Source organism: Phaseolus vulgaris, chromosome 8, assembly GCF_051622355.1.
Source record: "Phaseolus vulgaris cultivar YP4 chromosome 8, ASM5162235v1, whole genome shotgun sequence".
NCBI lineage: Eukaryota > Viridiplantae > Streptophyta > Magnoliopsida > Fabales > Fabaceae > Phaseolus > Phaseolus vulgaris.
The window spans coordinates 49728305-49747299 of record NC_143505.1 but is presented as its reverse complement, the minus strand read 5'-3'; the positions used below and the strand labels follow the sequence as shown (position 1 = coordinate 49747299).

The 18995-nt window shown below is 43.0% G+C and overlaps 2 pseudogenes; both read right to left on the bottom strand.

Annotated features, from left to right (window-relative positions):
- LOC150025634 (uncharacterized) overlaps nucleotides 1–11222 on the bottom strand; it is a 43043-nt pseudogene extending 31821 nt beyond the window's left edge.
- A 3888-nt stretch (nucleotides 11223–15110) lies between these two features.
- On the bottom strand, nucleotides 15111–15701 carry LOC137825300 (secreted RxLR effector protein 161 pseudogene; annotated as a pseudogene).
- Between the last annotated feature and the right edge of the window lie 3294 nt (nucleotides 15702–18995).

The window sequence follows — 18995 nt, the reverse complement described above, 5'->3', positions numbered from 1 at the left end:
ACAAGAAGACTGAGTTTTTGCTGACTAGTCAACATTATTTGTGGGTCAAGCTTTAGCTTAAATAAGTTTCTATACAAGACAAACAAGTTCTTAACTGAACTCATCTTCGTTCAAGGGCGATGAGGATTTAACTGATGAACTATTTCGTTCAGCCTTGGCGTTCTCACTCGAGGGGGGGGGGGGGGGGGGTGTTCTTTACGAACCTACCTTTCCCGCTTTCAAGACCTCTAACGCCAGGGAACAAGTTCGTAACTGCCTTGTTCAAAATTCGATAAAATGTTTCAATTGAAATTTATTAGGTGACCTCATTAAAAAACCCTTATAAGGGAAAAAGAGTGTCTCCTCAGAACTATGTACAATGTTATTGTTTAACTGAAATAAAACTTGAGGTTGGCCGCCTTCCATGTACGAGGAATCACGCCTCCTTCCAGCGTCTCAACCTTGTATGCCCCATTCCAAAGGGCCTCTCTCACTTTGAAAAGACCAGTCCACTTGGGGGATAGCTTGTTCTATAATTGATGGGAGTGGGCCTTCCGCATTACCAGGTCGGCGACCTGGAACTGGCGAGGTTTCAGCTTCGAGCTGTACTTGCACTCCACTATTCTTTTCAACGCTTCAGCTTTGATTCTTCCTTCTTCCCTGACCTCATCCAGTAGGTGCAGGTTCACCTTTCTTTCTTCGTTGGACTCTTCAGCCACGAAGTTCAAGAAGCATGGCGAGCTCTCCTGGATCTCCATTGGAATCATCGCGTTCGACCCATACACCAAGCTGAAGGGTGTCTCTCTGGTGGTGGACTGGGGAGTGGTGTGGTAAGCCCACACAATTCTAGGAACCTCCTCTGCCTAGGTACCTTTGGCCTTCTTAAGCCTTTTCTTCACACCTCTGAGCAGGATTCTATTGGCAGACTCGACCTGCCCATTTGTCTCGTGGTGCTCGACTGACGAACACCTACTTTATTCCAACCTCTGAGCATAGCTTACCCTGCTGTTGGCTTGCAAATTGTGTGCCATTGTCAGACACAAAGCGCTTCGGTAACTCGAAGTGGCACACTATACTCCTCCATACGAAGTGCGTTATCTTGTGGGCCGTGATCTGGGCCATGGGCTCAGCCTCAATCCACTTCGTGAAGTACTCTATGGCGACCACGAGGTACTTCATCTGTCTTATCGCCAGAGGAAAGGGCTCCAGGATATCGATTCCCCATGTATGGAAAGGCCACAGGCTGTAAATCGACCTGAGCTCTTCTGGCGGCGCCTTGTGCCAGTAAGCGTGTTGTTGACACTGCTTGCACTGCTGTGCGTACCTCGTGCAGTCTTCCCTTACGGTTGGCCAATAATATCCCGCACGAATGACCTTCAATGCTAGAGATCGACCACCGATATGACTCCCACATATCCCTCCGTGGAGCTATGCCATTATGCGCACGCATTGGTCTCCGCTTACGCATACCAAGATGGGATGGGTGAACCCATGTCTGAACAACTCCCCGTCAATGAGAGTGTACTTGGCAGAATTTTTCTTGACTTTCCTGGATTTTGCGGGTTCCAATGGGAGTATCCCATCGGCCAGGTAGCACTTGTAAGGCGTCATCCATGTGTCGCCTGACCAAGCAAACCTGCATTGATTCCACCCGTAGGACTGGATACAGGCTTACCTTGGGAGTCTGCAGTGTTTCCTGAGTCAATGACCGATGACTCCTCATCCCTCCTCTTGTTGTGCTGACCTGATGCACCCAGTTATCTGCAGTGAATGTTCGAGGTGTCTTTAGGGTTTCCTGTATGATCGTCCTCTGCCTGCCCCCTTGCCTAAGCTGGCAAGCTTAGCTAGCAAGTTAGCTCGGGCATTCTGCTCTCTTGGGACGTGCACCAGCTCGAACACCGCGAAAGACCCCTTCAAAATCTGAACATACCCTAGGTAGGCAACCATCTGAGGGTCCCTGGCCTGATATTCACCAGTCACCTGACCTGTGACTAGTAGGGAGTCGCTTTTCGCTAACAGACTTCGCGCTCCCATCTTCTTTTGCCAACAACATACCTGCAATGAGGGCTTCGTACTCCGCCTGGTTGTTGCTGGCCTTGAAGGCGAAACGTAGGGCCTGCTCGATCAACAACCCGTTCGGTCCTGCGTGAGGGCACCCCCCGCTGCCTTGTTGGTTAGAGGACCCATCTACAGAGAGCACCCATCGGAAGTTGGTTTTTTCTTGGTGTGCATCTGCCGAGGAAAGCTCTACCACGAAGTCGGCGTAGACCTGGCCTTTGATAGGGCCTCTAGGCTCATATTGAATATCAAACTCAGATAGTTCCACCGCCTAACGCACCATTCTACCTGCCACATCCGGCTTCTGTAGGACCTTGTGAATGGCCCGATCTGTCATCACCACCATAGTGAAACTCTGGAAGTAGTGACGAAGCCTTCTCATCGAGAACACAACCACCAGGGCTGCCTTTTCTAAGGCCTGGTATCTGACCTCAGGCCCTTGCAATACTTTGCTCACGAAGTATATATGCTTATAAACTTGGTCCTGCTCCTGAACAAGGACTGAACTGATCGCCCGGTCAGTCACTGCAAAATACAGGCGAAATGGTGTGCTTGGCTGCGGTTTGCACAGGACTGGAGGGCTGGCCAGGTACTCCTTCAGCTTGAGGAACGCCTCTTCACACTCTTGGGTCCATACGGACCTGTTGTTCCTTCTTAGGCATTGGAAGTAGGGGTGTCCCTTGTCTCCTCCAGCTGATACGAATCTGGACAGGGCGGCCATGCACCCTGTCAACCATTGTACTTCTTTCACTGAACTTGGGCTTCTCATTGCCAAGATTGCAACGCACTTCTCTGGGTTCGCTTCTATCCCCCACTCGGTGAGCAAGAAACCTAGAAACTTCCCTGCTTCTACCCCGAACACACACTTCTCCGGATTCAGCTTCAGTCTGTACTTAGCTATTGTCGTAAATAGCTCTTCCAAGTCAGTGACGTGCTGTTCTTTCACATGCGAGGTCACCACCATGTCATCCACGTAGGCTTGCACGTTTCGCCCTATCATGGGCGCGGGCACTCTGTCCATCAGCCTTTGGTAAGTGGCGCTTGCGTTCTTTAGCCCGAAGGGCATGACCTTGTAGCAGTAGCAAGATAGCTCAGTCATGAACGTTGTCTTGCATTTGTCCCTGGGATGCATCTTAATCTAGTTATACCCAGAAAAGGCATCTAGAAAGCTGAGCATTTAGCAACCCGAGGCGTTGTATACCAATCCGTCAATGCTTGGCAGAGGGTAAGAGTCCTTTGGGCACGCCTTGTTGAGGTCCGTGAAGTCAACGCACATTCTCCACTTCCCATTGACCTTTTTCACCAAGACCACGTTCGCCAACCACTCCGGGTACTAGATCTCCCTGATGTGGCCAACACTCAGTAACTTCCGTGTCTCTTCCCTGATGACCTGACACCTCTCTTCATTAAACTTCCTTCATCTCTGGCGGACAGGCCGAACCTTGGGATCCATGCTCAGGCGATGGCACGGGAAGTCTGGGTCTATACCGGCATGTCCGAGGCGGACCATGTGAAGGCATCCAAGTGCCGTGTTATGATCTCGGCTATCTGATCTTGCGTCGCTTGGTCAAGAGCGCTGCCAAGCTTGAAAATCTTTCTTCCAATCTCTCTTTCCCTCACATCACCGGCCAGCTCAGGTCGCCTCTCCCGGGCGATCTCTGCACGGGTTATCTCTGCTCTAGCGGCCCGCTCTTCACTTTGTTCCCGAGTGGTGACAGTGGGTACTCCTCTCTGCACTCGCCCCTCCCGGGCGATCTCTGCGTGAATGATCTCGGTCCGGGCGACCTCTTCTGAGTGCGGTGCACGGGTAGTGACCATGAACACCCCTCTCTTCGTTTTGAGGCTGTTCTCGTAACACCTCTTGGCCTCCTTCTGATCCGACTTGATGGTAATCACCTTTCCCCCTAAGTCAGGTAGCTTCATCTTCATGTGCCTTGTCGACGATATCGCCCCCAGCCTGTCAACGTAGGTCTATCTAGCAGTATGTTATAAGCGGAGGGGGCATTGACGATAAGGTACCTGATGTTTTCCGTACGGGACGCGGTACCATCTGTGAAGGTGCTCCTTAGCTCCAAGTGCCCATGCACCTCTACCTGGTCTCTCGTGAAACTGTACAGGCAGCCAGTATAAGGCCTTAGCATGTCAGGGGACAGCTGCAGCTTGTTGAAAGTCGTCCAGCACATTACGTCCGCCGAGCTTCCTTGATCCACCAGTACATGGTGCACCTTCCTCCTAGCGGTTATTATTGAGATCACCACCGGATCATTATCGTGGGGAACAACATCTCGGAGGTCGGCCTTGGTGAAGACAACATCAACGTCAAAGGCATCGTCTGCCCTTTGTGCCTCTACCGACATCACCGCCCATGCATACTTCTTCTGCTGAGAAGCGGTGCAAACTCCTCTTGAAAAACTCTCGAAATGGTGTGGATTTCACCATGCACGGGGATTTCATGCCCCTGGTCACCCCTGTCACCGCCACGTCCTCGGCACCCTGTGTCTCCTGCAAGTAATCCCTCAGGAAGTGGTTCTTCACCAACTCGTCTAGCTGGTGTCCAGGCGCCAAACAGTTGCGTATGGGGTGGCCAAATGCTTGGTGGAACTCACACCAGACGTTCTTGTTGGGCCTCAACTTCTTGTCTATCTTCGCGGGTATCTTCAGTTTCTCCGCTATGTTGGGGATAGCGAAGAGGTCCTTTAATTCTACCATAAAGTTGTGCCTTGGCGGCACGTTCTCCCTTGCGCGCCCCCTAGTTTGGGGATTCCTAGGTTGGTAGGGCTGCTGCTTCGCCGGGGTCTTCTTCTCTGTCGTTGCCTCGTGTACCCTTAGGGGTTGAGGTCGACCAGGTGCACGTGGGTGCGTGGGAACAATACACGTGCGTTTCTCATTAACTTCTCCCTCTGCCGCGATGTGGGCCACCGCACGACGCCTTATCTCAGCAAAAGTCTTGGGGCGGTTCTTGATAAGTGATTCGCAGAAAGGCCTTGGCACGATGCCCTTTCTAAACGCATACACCATCATCGTTATATCCTTAGTGTTCAGTCTCACCACCTGTGCCCCAAAACAGTTGAGGAACTTCTTCAGGGACTCTCCCTGACACTGCCTGTACCGCCCAGGTAGTCGGAAGTGATGACGTGGCAGCAAGCTATAACATAGGCGCGTTGAACGGGACACCAGGCTGGCAGAAGGGAGGGAAGTCGGGGGGCTCGTGTAGTCGCCAGTCGTTAAGTTGGCGTGCCCCGATCTCTAGCATACCTAAACCGGCGATCACCAAGTTTGTGTCGTAGTCGCCGGATGTGAACCCAGGCGACAAGGCGATCGGAGATCGCCGAGAGGAGGACATCGCCGAAAGATCAGGAAAGCTTGTTCCAGGCTTTCGAAGCAAAGGATAAAGTTGTCAGATGGTCATTCCCTAGCTGGCCAGAGGTTGAGGTCAGGGAACAGCTTACCCGAACATGCACGGTAAGGTAAATGAAGCAGATCATAATGGTGGCCGGCGAGACCACAGGGAAGGTGTGTATGATGACACCCGTACTCGCCACACAGAAGAGATCGCGCTCCAAGGCAGCTATACACTGAGTTACTTCCTGCATGGGTAACTTAGTCGAACAGCCTGAAGAGTAAGAAGTGACGCTCAAGCAGAGAATGCTCCAGATGGTGACACGTGTACAGCTGGATGCGAGCCACGTGTCCAGATGTGTAACTGTCAGGAGAGAGAAAGCGCACAGGTATATAAGGGATTCTAACGAACTTCTGAGGTACGCACGTTTTAGAATACTTCTTTTATGCTTGCGATAACTTGAGTACGCGGAGAGAGAACATTGCACGGTTCCTGAAGTTCTTAGTTTTCCTCTTAGTATTTTGGTGGTTCAGTCGCTGACTTGAGCGTCGGAGCACGATCGGCCGCAGCGGCGCCGTTCTATCTTTTGTAGGTTCTTGAGGTGAATCAAGGTGAAGGACGGAAGCTAACACGGTGCAAAGCCGATCCAGAGGAAGCTACCTTTGACGAGGCAAGGCTCTTGCGTTCTGGTCAACAGGCAGGATCACTGCCTTACGTCGAAAAGATCGTAAGAAATGGACGGGGGAGCCCGATTCGCGATGTACTATTCTCTGAACAACATAGTGAGTTGTGGGAACGACGTCACGTGGCCATCAGGGAGGCTGATGACCATCGTTGTTCCCACCAAAGTGCTCATGAACAGCTTGCACCGCACCGCACCGCATTAGAGCCCCCAACCAACATCATCTGCGTATGGAAAGCCGTGAGATGAGCCTCTGGGTCCTTCATACCAATGAAGGTGACTTTGGGACCTACGAACGTGGTTGGTATCACGACATCCATGATCGCTTGTGAGAACGGCATCGGGAACTCCCTGGGGGGCGTCGCAAGTTCTAGATCTTCCACCTACGTTCCCCTGCCTGATTCTGCAGATCCTTGCACAACTCCTCCTTCGATTGGCGCAGTTCTTTGTTTATTGCCCGCGACGCAGCCAAATCAGCCTGGATGCGTTCTTGATCCGCTCTTGATGCAACCACTTCTTATTGGAGGGCCTGCATCATTCCATAATCTGTTGCAGGGTGAGGCTTTCGCCCTCGTTTGGTGCAACAGATCCTTGCCTCGTATTTCTCATCTTCTTGATCTTTCTTGTTCTTGCTGGTGGAACAGTGTTTTAGATCATGCCCCACGGTGGGCGCCAAATGTTCCCGTCGGTTAACTCGATCGCCTTCGTATGTCTCACGATACTCCCACACCCGATTCTCTGTGCCTTCGTTCGTGCTTCTCTCAATCTAACACCTGAAATCACAAAGACAAAGGGCACCCTAGAGGTCGTTTGCACTTCGACGCTCAAGTCAATCTTAGGGCTAGGAAACACCAAAACTCTTAAGCGTAAAAGCTCTGTGTGAATTGTGTGTGTGGAGTGGCGCAAATGAATAGCGTACCTTACTAGATTTATCCTAACCCTTTATATAGTCCAGGGTTTCCGTTGTTTCCAATACCCAAAATAGGCTTTCTAAGGATAACCTAGCACGTAGGGCTCCATAAGTAGAGTGCGACCTCTGACGGAATGACCACCTAGATGCCACCTCGTGCACCTAATCTCTGGGGTCACCCGTCCTGGGAGTGCCCTAGCTGCTCACGTGCCATTCCCACTACACGCATGGACTCTCGTGGCCTAGGCTTCTCCCTCACTAATAAGTGGTCTGTGGTTTGGGGTCCACCTTTTATGACCCAGCTCTACTGTTTGAGTCACCGATGTCCGATCTCTCATCGCCCTCACTATACTGTCGAGGACACATCAGTACATCCTGATGATCGACGCTTGACCACTCCTCGACACCTTGGTTCACGTTCCTTACGAGACACTGGCCCAAGCCGCTCGTGGGACCCAACTTACGTGGCCCCATCATTACTAGTGGTCAACGACGCCCGAGGACTGGTCGATACAAGGATCAAATGACACATTTGTTCTATCCATTCGAATATCCATAATACCATATTTGGAATCCACTCATGTACCTCTTGTTGATGGATCAAACCAATTATAGTAAAATAATACAACTTTCTTATTTGAGGTCGAAGAATTGTACTCCACCTCATACATGTGTTGAATCACACAGTAGAAATCATCCTCACCTCCTTCTGTAAGACCCTTTAGATGCATCCCACTACTTAATGTTTTCTTTCCCTCGCTCCATGCATGAGTGTGGAATTTGTACGCATTCACAAAGAATGTGTGCCATTCTTTTGCTCACCTTAAAGGACCAAGTGATAAATGTTGATCAAGAGTGATCAAGAGTGATCAAGTGCTTTGAAGAATCCAAATCCTATGTGTTTGATACAAGGCTGTGTTTTGGGAGGGATATGGGTAGTTTTATTTGTAATTCACTCCTTTGTTGAATCTAAAGGTAATGTGTTTTAAATCCTTTTTGAAATAAAGTATTTTTCAAACTAAGTGAAAAACATCCTGTTGTTTTGTCGAATCAACCGGTTGTTTTACTCTTAGGAGTTTTTTGAAAAGGTTGAAAATTGTTTATGTTTGGTTGACTTAACTGCCAAACCAAACAATCGATTGTTTCGTGGTTTCAACCGATTGTTTCTTTGAAAATCCTAACATAATTTTGTTTTGGTGGTTGAATGTGCTTTAAATGATTTCCAACTGAATACGCTCCTTCATTAAATGCTTTGACCAATCTTTGAAAAATATAAAAAGGTTGTTTATGTTTTCTGTTCCTGCCGGTTGACCAGAATGTTCTTCGTGCGTAGCTGTGACTTGCGTATCAAGGACACCTTCGTCTTGGTTCCAGATCTTCACCCTACACCGCCGTGAGTACCTGAAACAGAGAGAACAAAGGGCGCCCTTGCGGCCGTTTGCACTCCGACGATCAAGTCAGTATGCAGAAAACACTATGCACCTCCGTATCGAAACACCGTAACTGCGATGTTCTGAAGGCGCATAACTGTATTCTAACAAACTTCTCTCTGGTGCTCAAATCACTCGTGCGTACAGTGTGTAAGCGTGCAAATGATTATAACGTGTGTAAAAATGTACCTCACTAAGCTTTCAGAAAAGCTTATATACCTTGGGTTTCAATGCTTACTGCCACGTGGCCTTTCTGACTTAAGCGCAACTCCATGTGGAAGGCCTTACGACGCTGTAACCCAACTTAGGGAAAATCCCAGCGTGTAAGTCTTCCCTCCTCGAAGTGCATCTTACGCAAGGGGTGACTACCTGGGTGCCAACTCATGCACCCCAGCCTTTAGTCACTCGCCCTAGGAGTGTATCAGCCTTCCTCTCGTACCACGCACGTGGATTACCCCTAGGTGTGGCCCTCTCCTGGGCCGTATCTGTCCCAAGGATTCTCCAGAAGTGGTGTGGTTGCTTCACGAGTCAGGTTACTCCCTACTGGTACTAGGGATATGGCCTTGAAGCCACCTTACTCTTTTCTTTATTAATGTTCTGAGGTACCGGGGCCCGAGGCCTCCTCGTCCGTACTGTGGCCTCTTGCTGGGACGCCCCCTCCACGGTCTTCCCTACCCGTGGGTATCGGAGGGTGTCACCATCCGAGCCGAAACATGCTCTCAGAGTAACGGGTAGTGCCTTTAAGGTGGGAGACGCTTCAACCTGTCGACGCCCAAACCTGGCGACGCCCATACCTGGCGACGCCCAAAGCGGTCAACCCATTGACTTTCCTTCTTGGGGCTCCTTGGTGGGTCCCATCATGTGTTTGACTTTGGTCAACGCCCGAGGACGGGTCGGTACATTTTCAAACAGAAAAGGGAAACAAATTTGAGTTTTTCAGTTGTGAAAGAGTTGATTCAAGATTTGAACATTCACATCAAAGCTTTGGGTTTTCTAAGAGAGTGGAATATGATTGCATTTGTATTGATTTCAAATTCTTCAGTAAACAAGTGTAATCTATTCTCAACCTTCTGTATTACTGGTGTTGTGTTGCCAAGGAGTGTTGTGTGCTCTTGAGGTGGTCAAGATCAATACTCTTGGTGTGTGATTTGCCAAAGCGAGTGTGTTTCTTGAACGGTTCAAGGTCACTGCTTTGGTGGATTGTGTGTTGTAATCTGGTTTTATTACTTAGTGGATTACCCAGAAGTTTTCTGGGGACTGGATGTAGCTCTTGGTTTAAGAGTGAACCAGTATAAACTGTTGGTGTATTTTTCTCTTACCTTTAAACTCATTTACATTTTGTTTTTAGCTTTACTGGTATAAACAACTGATTGTTTCGCAGAAACAACCGATTGTTTTTTTGTTGCTTTGCTATTTTATTGATCTTGTTCTTGGCTAGCCTGATTTCTGTTCTGGATTCATACAAAGAATTTTTTTAAACTTAAAAAAGATTTCAAAAACCTCTCTTAAACAATTAACCCCCTCTCTTTTAAGGCCATATATTCTAACAATAAATCTCTTAGGTGTTGGTTCTTCACACTTAAAGGGTCTCTACGAACCTATAAATATATCAATGTCATTAATTATGAAATGGTCAAAGAAGTCAAGAAAAAGTAAATTATAGAATTTGTAGATACATACTTGTATCCTAAACCACAAACGGAAATTTGCATGTATACGAGCCGAAGCATGTGATTCGGAAATTTGATTAGAATGTAAGAAAAAGCTGTCAATATATAAGTGTCAATGCATTAGGTTAGTGATAACTTAATGAATGAATAATAGTGGTTTAAAAGGATATATTGCGTGAGACTTACTCAAGGTATGGTTTAACTTCATTACAGTTGATCAAAACATGAACATGAGTGGAGTTCAATTCTTCATCAATTAACCAACAAGTGATCTCCCTCCCAGAATCAAAGAAAGATAAGATTGATGGAAGCCTTTCACTTTCAATGTCCACTTCATTTCTACAATGTTGTGGTCTTAACATGAAGTTGTTGAAATAGTGTGAACAAAAATGAGTTGTCTCACGATGCAAATAAGATGCACAAATAGATCCTTCTACCCTAGCCTTATTCTTCACTGATCTTTTAGCATATCCCATGAATCTATAATCAAAGAAATATGTTATGATTCATAATTATTCTTCACATTAAATAAATACTAATAACTCTTATTATTACCTTTCAAATGGGTACATCTATCTATAATTTACAGGTCCACCAAGTTTGGCTTCATATGCTAAATGGGCAGGGACATGTTCCATAGAATAAAAAAATGCAGGGGAAAATATTCTTTCCAACTTACAAAGAATTATTGGAATATTTTGTTCCATCATAGTAAGGTCATCCTCTTTTAGTGTTGTAGAACACAAATCTTTGAAAAAATGACTTACCTCAATAATGGGATTCAGAACATGAGTTGGTAACGAACTAAATGCTATGGGAAGTAGGCATTCCACGAATAGATGACAATAATGGCTTTTCATCCAAGTACCTTTCCCTTGTTCACATCAGCACATCTAGCCAAGTTCGAAGAATATCCATCAAACATCCTAACATCTTTTAACCATTGACACACATGTTTAATTTCCTCTGTTGCAAGTGTGTAATTTGCTTTTGGCTTGAACATATTTCCATTAGGATGCGACTTCAGTTCCAAGTCTCCTCGCCTACAATACAAACTTAAGTCCATTCGTGCTTTGTCATTTTCCTTTGTCTTCCCAGTCACATTCATGACAATGTTAAAGATGTTATCGAAGAAATTTTTTTCAATATGCATAACATCAAGATTATGTCTTAATATATTGTCTTTCCAGTATGGAAGATCCCAAAAGATGCTTTTTTTGTTCAGTTATGCCACTCCCCGTAACCATGTAATCTTTGCACACCACTTTCAGTTACTTTAGGATAAGTCTTTACTCTATTCCAAACTTGTGTAGGTGTTGCAAGTGTGTAATTTGCTTTTGGCTTGAACATCTTTCCATTAGGATGTGACTTCAGTTCCAAGTCTCTTCACCTATAATACAAACTTAAGTCCATTCGTGCTTTGTCATTGTCCTTTGTCTTCCCATTCACATTCATGACATTGTTAAAGATGTTATCGAATAAATTTTTTTCAATATGCATAACATCAAGATTATATCTTAATATATTGTCTTTCTAGTATGGAAGATTCCAAAAGATGCTTTTTTTGTCCAGTTATGCCATTCCCCGTAACCATGTATTCTTTGCACACCACTTTCATTTATCTTAGGATAAGTCTTTACTCTATTCCAAACTTGTGTAGGTGTGAACTTAGGTGTGGAGGATGTTGAAGAAGAGCTTTGATGACTCCAAATCTCCATGGATTGCTTGAAGGCTGATTGTAGTGTGTTATGGGTAGTTTGAATTTGTCAATTCACTCTTAATTTGAATCCAAAAGCTGGTTTAATTCAAATCTTTTTGAAAAGAGTGTTTTATGAAGAATCAGAAAAACAACCAATTGTTTTCTTTTTTCAATCGGTTGTTTCATACTTAAGGTTTTTGAAACTGGTTTTGGCAGATTTGAATTTGGGTGATTTTGCTGTCAAACCAATTCAATCGGTTATTTCGACAAAACAACCGACTATTTTTTTAACTGTCTTAACAAAATTCTGTTAAGTTTGTTAAATCTGCTTTAAATGATTTGAAAATGATGACTTTGATAATAAATGTTTTCAACTTCTAATTGGAGTATAAATGTTCTGTTATACACTCCTAGCAAATGACTTACAAGATCAGTTTTTGAAATCAAGTTTTCTCCAAGATTGCTTAAGGCTTTGGATATTTCTCTAAGAGTGAAATAGGACTTATTGTGTACTTTGATTTGATTTGTACCAGGTGTGATTAATCCTATTTTTTCTTGATTTGTAATTCTGTAAGTACTAGTGTTCACAGAGTCAGAGGGTGTTATGATTTGTGGTGTGTTTGTGGTGTGCCAAAGGAAGTGTGTGTTCTTGAGGGGATCAAGATCACTTCTTTGGTGGTTGTGTGTTTGTAATCTGGTTTTTGATTACTTAGTGGATACCCAAAGGTTTCTGGTGTTGAAGATGGGAAGCTTTGATGTGTCAAATCCTCATGAACCCTAAAGCTGTGTAATGTTTTAGGTTCAGGTTTTGGTTTGGGGTTTAGAATCTTTGTAAGATCAGTCTTGATTCTCAAACAAAGCTCATTTCAATCAGTTTTAAAGATTAAAGTGTTTTTCCATGGAAAGGGAAAAACAACTGATTAATGTTTCGAAATAATCGGTTGTTTGTAACTTAGCTGGCAAAAAAGGTTTTGAAACTGTTTTATAATTGACAAGAGCATTCAACTGGTTAAATCGTGCTTTTAACCGATTAAATGTATGTCCTTGTAACAACTTTTTGAAAATCTGTTTCAACTGATTTGGTTGTTTCGATTTGCTTCAACGTTAGCATTTCAAGTATTATAAATATGTTTTTGATTCAAACATTTAAAGATTGATGAAACAAAATTTGTTGATACTCTGAGTTGAGATTGATTTGAGAGATTACAAAAACTGCTTCTGATAAGGTTTTTCATCAAGTTTTAGCAAGATTGCTTTGTGTTTTGCTGTGGTTCAAAATAACTGATCAATAGGGTGTTGGTGTATTGTGGTTCAAAGAACTGATCAATAGGGTGCTGTGAAATCTTGTAAAGTTAGTGTGATTCTGGCTTGAGGTGTGTGTTGTGTGCAAGGAGGGTGAGTATGCTTTGTGAGATTCAAAGTCACCTCTTTGTGTGTGGTGTTTGTGTAATCTGTGATGGCTGATAAAAGTTTTTTTGGGGAAGGTGCCTCTTTGAACAAACCACCTTTGTTCTGTGGTCAAAACTATCCTATTTGGTGCATAAGAATGAAATTCTTTATTCAATCCTTAGATAAGAATATTTGGAATGTTATTTCAAATAATACCTATGTGCATATGCCTGAAATTAATGAATCTTCTAAAGAACATCTTGATTGTATGGCCCAACATATTATTGTGTCTGCTCTAGACTCTGATGTACTGCTCAAGATTTCAGAATGCACTACAACTAAAGGAATGTGGGACAAACTTGAGGAATTGCACAAGAATCCAAGGAGTGACTTGGTAGATAAAGAAAAGTCATTTGCTGGCTCAATCTCTTCTGAAAATAAAGTGGAAGTTTGCTTAATGACCAAGGGAGAATCAGAATCAAGTCAAGTAAGTAAAACCTCTTCTAATAAGTGTGAAAGTTATTTTCAATTGCTTGATGCTTTCCAAGAAATACATGAAGAAACTAAGAGATTAACTTTTTCAAATAACCGATTGAAATGTGAAAACAACAAGTTGAAAATGAAAATCACAGTTTTAGAAAAAGACTTGAATCAATCAAAAACTAATTTAGAAAATTCTGGTTTGATGTATGAAAAATCCTCTTGCAAATGTGATTCAAATTTTTGCAAAAACTGTGAGTCTCTTCAAGAGAAAGTCTTATATCTTGTGAAAACAATTGATGTTATTTCGAAAGGAAAATCAAATTTTGAAAATGTGTTGGCATCCCAAACATGTGTTTTTGGAAAATCTGGCTTGGGTTTTTAACCCCCAAAACGAACAAAGTGGGTGCACAAAACCTTTTTCAACCTTCACTAAAAAACAATCAGTTAAAGCATCGAAACAACCAGTTGTTTGTTGTTTCTATTGCATGAAAAAGGGACACTCTGTTAGGTTCTGCAGAATCAGAAAGTTCTTTGTACCTAAGGGTTTTATGAAATGAGTTCCTAAAGAGCCTAATGTTTCTTGGAAACACATTAACACCTATGGACCCAAATTCACAAGGGGACCAGATTTGGCAACTTGATTTTGTTTCTTTAGTAGGGTTGTTTGGAGAGAAAACAACACCTATGGTACATAGATAGTGGCTGTTCAAAACATATGACAGGTGATGCATCCAGGTTCATCAACATTTCTCACATAGGTCATATATGCATATTTTACATTCTCCCACTTGACCAATGTGGCAGAACTACGTTAATGGAAAAATTAACCATAAATATAAGGTGAAAATATCTTAAGCATTGGTTATATAATTCTATCATCATTAAATAGACTAATAAAAGTCTTAGTAGTTTTATGTCATTAAATCGACATAATTCCTTCTAAGTACTACAATATTAGTTTTCTACTTAATATGACCTATAAATGAAAGGCTCATGATGGTCCAACAATAATGTCTTAGTCAAAGACAAATCCTGTTATATCAACATAACTCATTATGTATATACAACAACTAATTCAATAAAACAGGATGCATTAAATATCAGAAACAATAATGTAATGGGGTCAGAGTGCCAATACATAAAGAGCATAATACTCAATCATAATGTCAATAAGGGTTTTTAGTTACCCATTCTTTCAACATGCTCATTAAATGTCTTTGGTGGCAAACCTTTTGTCAAAGGATCTGCAACCATAAGTTTGGTGCTAATGTGTTCAATTGACACCCTTTGTCTATGAACTTCTTCTTTTTTTATGACAAGGTATTTCAATAACATGTGTTTAGCACCCTTTGAATACTTGTCGTTTTTAGAAAAGAAGATTGATGCGATACTATCACAAGAAATTTTCAGCGGCCTGGCAATACTATCAACAATTCCAAGTCCTGAAATAAAGTTTCGTAGCCATAATCCCTAAACAGTGGCCTCAAAATATGTCACAAACTCAGTCTCCATAGTGGATACAACATTGACATATTGCTTCACACTCTTCCACGAGATTGCTCCTCTAGCTAAAAGAAACAAATAGCCAAATGTAATTTTTCTTGTATCCATACATCCAACATAATTTAAATCTGAATATCCTATCACCTCAAGGTGATCAGATCTTCTATAAGTGAGCATGTAATTTTTTGTTCCTTGCAAATATCTCAATACTTTCTTTGCAGCTTTCCAATGATCTAATCCTGGATTACTGTGATACTTGTCGAACATTCCAACAGCAAAATTGATATTTGGTCTAGTAAAAGTTTGAGCATACATCAAGCTGCCAACGATAGATGCATAAGGAATCCGTTCCATTTCCTTGTGTTCCAACTCATTATTTGGACATTGCATAAGACTAAACTTATCCCCTTTCTGAATTGGAACGACACTTGCGGAGCATTTTTCCATCTTAAACCTCTCTAGAACTTTATTAATATATGCTTTCTGAGACAAACCTAATAATCCCTGTGATCTATCAGGAATAATTTCAATTCCAATCACATAGAATGCCTTACCCATACTTTAATTTCAAAGTTTTTGAAGAGAAATTTCTTGGTCTCGTGTAATAAACCAAGATCATTCATTACCAGCAAGCAAAATATCATCAACATACAAAATTAGAATTATAAACCTTTCCCACTGACCTTTAGATATATACATCGATCAACAATATTTTCCGTAAATCCAAAGGAAGTGATAGTATCATTAAACTTAAGATACCATTGTTCCGAAGCTTGTTTAAGTCCATATATTGACTTCTTAAACTTACACACCATGTAATCCTTTCCTTTAATTGCAAATCCTTCAGGTTTATCCATATAAACTTCTTCCTCTAAATTCTCATTTAGAAAGGCGATTTTTACATCCATTTGATGAAGCTCTAAATCATACCGAGCTACCAATGCCATGATAATTCTAAATGAATCCTTTTTAGAAACTAGAGAAAAGGTCTCTTTGTCATCAACACCATTTATCTTAGTGAAACCTTTACCAACAAGTCTAGCCTTGTGTCTTTCAACATTCCCCTTAGAGTCACGCTTGGTCTTAAAAACCCACTTACACCCAATTCTTTTACATCCTTCAAGAAATTCAACAAGCTCCCAAACTTCATTATGATCCATTGATTTCAACTCTTCTTTCATTGCATCTAACCACTTAATAGAATTACTGCTTTTCATGGTTTGTGAAAATGAAACTGGATCTTCATCAATACCTAAGACAAAATCTGACTCTTGTAAATAAACCACATAATCATCAGAAATAACAGGTCTTCTCTGCCTTTCAGATCTTCCCAATACTGCTCCATATGGTTCATTTGTTACAGGTTCATCGGTGACAACTTCATTTTGGGGTGTTTCATCATTTATTGTTTATTGTTCTTGTATGTTGCCAAATGTTTCTACAATTGTGGGAACAACAACCTGAGAAGAAACTTTAGGTAAAGGAATCTCCACCCTAACTTCTTCAACTTCCACCTTACGTGGTTTGACACTCCCACTTATTTCACCATTTTCAATGAACCTGACATTTCCAATTTCAATAATTCTCGTACTATGGCTAGGACAATAAAATCTATACCCTTTAGATTTTTCTGGATAACCAATGAAAAAATCACTAGTTGTTCTTGAATCCAGTTTCTTTCTTGTGGATTATATATTTTTACTTATGACGGACAACCCTAAACATGTAAGTGCCTCAAACTGGGTTTCCTTCCTGTCCACAATTCAAAAGGTGTCTTTGGAACTGCCTTACTGGGAACCCTGTTCAAAAAATGCATGGCGGTTTTCAAAGCATACATCCACAAAGGGTAAAGAAGAATAACTCAACATACTCTTAACCATATCCATTAAAGTATGATTACGCCTTTCTGCAACACCATTTTGTTGTGGTGTACCTGGCATTGTATACTGGGCACAAATGCCACAGTTTTCAAGGAACATAGCAAATGGGCCAGGATGTTGTCCCATTTCATCATACCTTCTATAGTATTCACCACCTCTATCAGACCTGATAATTTTCACTTTTCTATCTAATTGTCTTTCAACCTCATTAATAAATACCTCTAAGGTATCTATTGACTAAGATTTCTCATGCAACAAATAGATATATCCATAACGTGAAAAATCATCAATGAATGTGATAAAATACTTTTATCCACTAAAAGACGAAGCATCAAAAGGTCCACACATATCAATGTGTATAAGTTCAAGGAGTTGTGTACTTCTTGTGGCTGCTTTCTTAATTGTGTGTTCTGTATGTTTTCCCTTAATACAATCTACAAATATACAAACATCAGTAAAATCCAAATCAGGTAAGATTTCATTCTTTACCAATCTTTGTATTCTTTCTTTGGATATGTGACCCAAACGTTTATGCCACAAATAAGCTTAACTTTCTTTCACTAAACCGCGTTTAGTACCAGTATTATGATTCAAGGTTAATAGAGTATCAACAAACAGATTATCAAGTTTTAATTTGTATAAACAATCACAAAGAACACCAGAACCAATAAAATGATTAAGTTTAAACAAACTGCAACATCCATTTTCAAACTTAAAAGAATATCCAGCTGTATCAAGTTTAGACAAAGAAATTAAATCTCTAGAAATGAAAGGAATTGTTCCTGCCGGTTGACCAGATCGTGCTTCCTGCGTAGCTAAGAATCGCGTATCAAGGACTTCTTTGTCTTTGTTCCAAATCTCCACCCTTCGCCGCTGTGAGTACCTGAAACAGAGAGAACAAAGGGCACCCTTGCGGCCGTTTGCACTTCGACGCTCAAGTCAGTATGGTAGTAAACACTGTGCACCTCCGTATCAGAACACCACAACTAATGTGTTCTGAAGGTGCGTAACTGTTTTCTAACTAACTTCTCTCTTGTGCTCAAATCACTCGTGCGTACAGTATGTAAGCTTGCAAATGATTCAAACGTGTAAAACGTACCTCACTAAGCCTTTCAAAAAAGCTTATATACCGTGGACCAACTGTGAATCACTCTTCGCCAACAGGCTCCGCACACCCATCTCCTTGGCTAAGAGCATCCCAGCTATGAGGGCCTCGTACTCTGCTTAATTGTTGCTGGCTTTAAACGCAAACCTCAGGGCCTGCTCGATCAGCAAACCGTTTGGCCACTCTAGGACCATGCTGGCTCCACTTCCTTGTTGATTAGAGGACCCATCCACCGAAAGCACCCACTGGGAGCCCACCTGTAGCTCTTGCTGTGTGCTTCCTGGTGAAAGCTCCGCCAAGAAGTCTGCGTATACCTGCCCCTTGATGGACCCCCTGGGCTCGTACTGGATATCAAACTCAGACAGCTCCACTGCCCAGCGGACCATCCTCCCTGCGACATCTGGCTTTTGCAACACCTTCTGGATGGGGAGGTCCGTCATTACCACTACCGTGAAGCTTAGGAAGTAATGACGGAGCCTCCTAGAAGAGAAAACCACTACCAGAACTGCCTTCTCTAACGATTGATACCTCGCCTCCGGGCCCTGCAAGACCTTACTTACAAAGTATATGGGCTTATGAGTCTGGTCCTGCTCCTGAACTAGCACAACAATGATCTCCCACTCAATCACCACGAAGTACAACCTGAGTGGCACGCCAGTCTGTGGCTTGCAAAGAACGGGAGGAGCCGCCAGATACTCCTTGAGCTTGAGGAACGCTGCCTCGCACTCCTCGGTCCATACGAACCTACCATTTCTCTTGAGGCACTGGAAGTAAGGATGCCCCTTGTCTCCTCCAACTGATACGAATCTAAACAGAGCGGTCATCCGCCCTGTCAACTGCTGCACCTCTTTCACCGAGGCGGGACTC